This window comes from Cryptomeria japonica, chromosome 4 (genome assembly GCF_030272615.1).
Source record: "Cryptomeria japonica chromosome 4, Sugi_1.0, whole genome shotgun sequence".
NCBI lineage: Eukaryota > Viridiplantae > Streptophyta > Pinopsida > Cupressales > Cupressaceae > Cryptomeria > Cryptomeria japonica.
In genome coordinates this window covers 408,670,841-408,676,122 of record NC_081408.1, presented here as the reverse complement: position 1 = coordinate 408,676,122, position 5,282 = coordinate 408,670,841, and the positions used below count along the sequence as shown (strand labels likewise).

The 5,282-nt window shown below is 43.3% G+C and overlaps 1 long non-coding RNA gene across 1 annotated transcript; it reads left to right on the top strand.

The window, feature by feature from the left end:
• The first annotated feature begins 2,018 nt into the window (after positions 1-2,018).
• Positions 2,019-4,538, top strand: LOC131050577 (uncharacterized). The gene is made up of 2 exons (XR_009106977.2): positions 2,019-3,644; positions 3,758-4,538. It is a non-coding gene; the product is annotated as an uncharacterized LOC131050577 (long non-coding RNA).
• The last annotated feature ends 744 nt before the right edge of the window (positions 4,539-5,282 follow it).

The window sequence follows — 5,282 nt, the reverse complement described above, 5'->3', positions numbered from 1 at the left end:
GATAGTGTGGAGTTGGCAAAGGCGGATGGAATTCCAAACGATGCTGTTGTAGAGGCTGCTTACAGCATGGGCACCGTGTTGGGCCATGTGAAGCATCTCAAGATTATTGATGGAGATGAACTCTTTGGTCAGGAGTTGAACCAGACATGCAGTGTTGTGGCCAAAGATGATGTCGGGGCCCATGCCAAGTTTGCGGGAGATATGGCGGCTGAGAAGGATGCCAATGGTGCTATCATTACTCGGATGATTGTCCCCAATAACCAGGAGGAGCAGTCCACTCTAGTGGTAGAGTCGCAACATACAGAGAATGTCTTGCCAGAATGCGCCCGGATTATGAGATGGGCGGCAAGCAGACTGCCATTCCCTCAAACCCGAGCAGAGGAGCAAGGTACAAAAACCTTTGTGGAGGCAAATGTGGTACGGGAGTCATACCGAGATATTAAGTGGCTCGACGATTCACATCCCCTATATAGGATTCGACGCCAGTTTGGGCAGGAGCAGCCTCGTGTTTTAATGCCCAAATGGAGGTGGCGTGATGATAGAGAACGGTCAGCTTGTGTGCAAGATTTCTTTAACGAGAAGGAGCTTTGCAAGAGTGTTAATCCCGTCACTGTACAAGCGCAGTGTAAATTTGGCACACAGACTTTTGGCAGTTTCTTTCTAACGTCTCATATGGGACGTGGAGGCCGTAATAGTAGTTATCTGGGAGGTTTCAGAGGATCTTACTATGGTGGAAGAGTCCAGAAGGGCTTCCTTGTCAGAGGAGGCGAGAGAGAAGTCATGGCATCAAGTGGCAGGGGCTCCAGAACAGATTCAGGAATGTCAAAGGAAGAAGATCAAAATTACCAGAACCCAAGACATGGTGAAAGGTGTCGGCACGATGGCCAATTCACCATTAATTCTACTGCGGTTTTTAAGAAGATCGGGATCTTACTGCATAGCTTGATTGGTGATGCAACCTGGCCTTTGCCCGTCTCTGCAAATTATACCATCATGCTTCCTGACGTAGAGAAACTGGAGAATTTGTACTGTCTTCCCAGCAAACAAACAGAGCAAACTGTGAAAGGAGAAGAAGACGCAGAAAATGGCCCTTCTGGTATGGAAGAATTCAGGTTTCTCTACCGTGAAAAGGAAAGAGAAGGGGAGCCTCAAGGAGGATGTATTTCCTCTGTCATACCTGGATGGTTTAGGAGCATCAAGTTGCCTGGGGTTCCTACAAATGTGCAGTATCAAAGTGATGTGCCTACTAATGCTCATGTCAGTCAATGGTTGCAACCCGCATATGAGAAGCTTCAATGTGGAACAGAGTTGCAGATAAGTGTGTTTGAAGACAACATAGTCAATTTTGAAGATGTTCAGCTATTAGATTTTACTGAGTCAGACAAAATTTGGAGAAGATCAATTCGCAGTGTTCTCGAACAAAATTTGGTGAAATTAAAATCATTGACAGGCCTGGTTAAAATTTGAGATTTGAAATGGAAATGCAGGGATGTCGTTGTGCATGGCTTGACCCGTTAGCCTTCAAGGGGGAGATTGTTAGGAATATGAAGTCCAACGGTCACATGACCATTCATCTTCTGGGATTCTTCACTTGATAGCTGAATATCATTGTATAAATAGATGAGTACAGGCCATGTAATTGATCATTGGTTAATAGATAAGATTTCCCTGCTTTCTAGTGGATGTAGCCAATAATGGTGAACCACGTAAATAGCTGTGTCATTCTGTGTGTCTGTCTTAATTTGCTTTCAACTGTTTTGTATTCTTTATATGTTTTCTCTGCTGAATTAAACTAACAATTATCACTATTCATGGCAGGCATTTCCTTGAGATTTCATTAGAGATATAGAAAAAATGCCTCGCAGACGAGATTTGAGGGTGACTAGGATCAAGGAACTGCGCATCAAGATAGAGAAGGGAAAGGAGTCGGACCACGTATGCCACAAAACATACTATTTAGCTGATTTTTAGTGATTTTATATCTAAATTAAGATCTGGAGCAATGCAGACATCCTCATGTTCCGCCTGTGTCCAGGATCTGTGCGTTCGTCCTAAGATGAAATCCATGCTGGTGTCCTAGAACCACACTAGTGTACCAGGACGTCCACGCGCTAGCGTCCAAAAGGCATGCTAGCGTCTAGTAGAAAACAAAAAATGTTATAGCGAAAAATTTACTGTGTATTACTTGCTCGGAGAAAAATTTACTGTTTCTTTTATGCAGGGACTGCCAGAGGTATGAGAAGTCATCTACTTTCGACACTGCAAGTCTGAGAAGATGAGATGATGATAGCAGAGTGGGCACAGTTACGATAGGTAGGACTTTGGTGGGTCTACCACATGGGAGAGTTTTGATTCCATGCGTCGATGCTACGAGCACTGATGGAGAGATGGGATGTCAACACGATGTCATTCCACCTTATACCCACCAGCGAGATGACTGTCACATTGCTTGATGTTTACCAGATAATGTGGCTGCCCATCCAAGGTTAGCGAGTGTCCCTTATAGAAGCTTTCGCACACGAGCTGGCCAAGTACCAACCATGGGCATTAGGCTGGACCATACATGTGACCGACCGTATCTACTTATGGGTGCTCATGTAGGGGCGAGTAGCCATTCATCTTAGTTGTCTGGTCATGATTGCCACGATGGCACCGAGAGTGAATCTGTGTACAGATGATGTGGATCTGAGCTCACCACAAGATTCGTGCCACTTATTATAGAGATGGAGGTGCGGGGCACTGTGTATGTGTTGGAGTCATGTTAACTTCCAACTAAGACTGTTAGCGCAACTACCAAACTCTTTGTTTTTGCAGTGATTTATGGTGAGACTGCTGAGACTGCAGTTGCATGCTTGTTAGGACAGCAATGCAACAGAATTAGATCTAAGCTAACGAAGGGAGGTCTCAGTTTTAACTCTGGCTTTTCTGAAATTACCCTCATCTACTCCATGAATTCAGCTCTTATGAGAGTTCTTTATTTGTATAAATCTACATTTTACAATTGTAACTTGCACAATGAATTAATATAATTTCATTTTTGGAGGTTTTTTTTTTCCTTATCTATTTTATGAAAGTTTTGTTTCTTACTTCTTAGCTAGATCTGTATTCTACAATGTAGAAAATTTAACAGTATGTGTGGGGCCAAAGCATGCTTGCCCACTTATACCATGATTTGAGCAGGTATGTGCACCACGAGTTCCAGAGCCTGATCGTGTGCACTCTTCTTCAGGTTTGGATGTTCGATCACATTACATGTGTCAGGCCTATTGAATTTCCCTATGCGATGTCTTTGGACATTTTGCAGGCACATGCCTATCCACTACGGCTAGGGGTCATAGAGGACTTCACCAGCTAGTGGAGTACATAGGGCCCTCACCCAATCTTCCCTCCAGATCCTCCAAAGGGTGATTTTGGGGCCTTGAGTAGAGATGGGGATGAGCAAGAGGAGCAGTAGAAGGACAAGCCTAGGCAGAGGCAACTTACAACGATCCTGAGCCCAATGAGGCCACCCACAGGACCACGACCTCCTTCACTACTGGACTCACCTATAGCCATGAAGGGGCCACCGCTAGTAGCTACAACAAAGGCGAGAGAGACAAGCAGAGAGCCTCCACAATATCCTGACTGACAGAGGGGCGATCCAGGTATATCTGTGAATTTTTTTTGCATGTGATATAGATATAGAGATACACTTTTGATAGATATGATGTTAATATCGATCTTGATATTCTATTTGTGGTTGGATTTTATCCACCAGGACCTTGCAGAGATCGTCCATGCAGTAAACGTTTGAGGATCTGTCCTAGATGCATATCGGCCCCGGCAGTCAGCTGGGAGACATGCAGATCTGTTCGAACCTGTAGCATGGCTACGGACAACATTTGAGGAGGGTCAAGCAGAACTATTGCAGAGCATTACACGGTTGGCCATGATGACGGGGAAAAGGGACTAGGCCTTGGCTTAGGTTTAGAATTTTCTCATGGAGCGAGACCAGGCAGTGACGAGGGCTAAGAGTACTAAGAGAGAACGTGACACCCCACAGAGTCGGGATGATGTCCTCCAGAGACAGGTCAACGTCACCCAATAGGGCGCAGCTGGTGACCTTGATCACTCTTGAGTGCGCTAGCTGATGCTAGACCTAGATGCAACGAGGTAGCGGGAGGACACCCTTAGGGAGGATCTAATGACCTAGAGGGAGATGATGGCAGAGTTGCACGGAGATCTAAGATGCCTTCGCTCACGGAGCACTACAATAGCTAGATCACATTCCACCTCAATTCGGCAGCCATCACGTCGAGACCAGGATCCCCCAGCACTAGCAGGTTCAGGGACTCATGCCCCTAGAGGGTCTTGAGGATACATTTTTGAGATTATATCGATTCATCTTTCTGATAGTGATGTATAGCATTCTTTTGATATATACATGTACAGATGTAGTTTCATAGACACGTATACTGTCATCACATTATTTTTGTAGTGATGTGACACATGTACACTAAGACTCGACATTCATATAGAGGACACTCCTGATTTGACTATATTTTGTGTCTTTATGGATGTTTGCTCTTTTACTTCATGTTCACTATATATGCTCATGTGATGTATGATTAGATTAGATGCTTATCATGATTTAATTTACATATATTTGATACATGTTTGATTAAATGCAATGATGATCTAATATGATACATAGATGTAGATGAATGTGTAGAAAAATGGTTTGTATTTATGTCACATTTCTTATGAGGAGAACACACACATATAAGTACTTCATAACACACATGTAAAGAATCGTGTTGATGAATAAATGTCATTTCTCATGACACATAGGATTCTTATGCATAATATTGGCGTAGATGGATGAAATTCATAGGCTCTTTGAGCAGTGTACCATATGTCTCTGATAGCTTATAAGTGCCAGAAATAAATACAAAAGTAACTATGTAAGGACCTAGCCAATTAGGGCTAAACTTCCCTTTTTGGTCAAGTGGGGCATTTACATTTCTCAGATTCTCATAAAGAATCAGATCACCTACTTTAAAGGTTCTAAGAAGGACATTCTGATTACATTGTTTCGACAAAGACTTATGATAAGCATGAAGATGTTGGAGGGCCTTTAAATTGTGCTCATCCAACAATTCAAGTTGATTGAGGCAAAGAGTTTGATAAGAATCGTCATCAAGAAGCCCTTTAAGAGAAAATCTAGGGGCATAATTGCATCTGCGTCATACACAAGGTTGTAAGAAGTTGTTCCTGTAGTCGTACAAACACTCATGTGATAA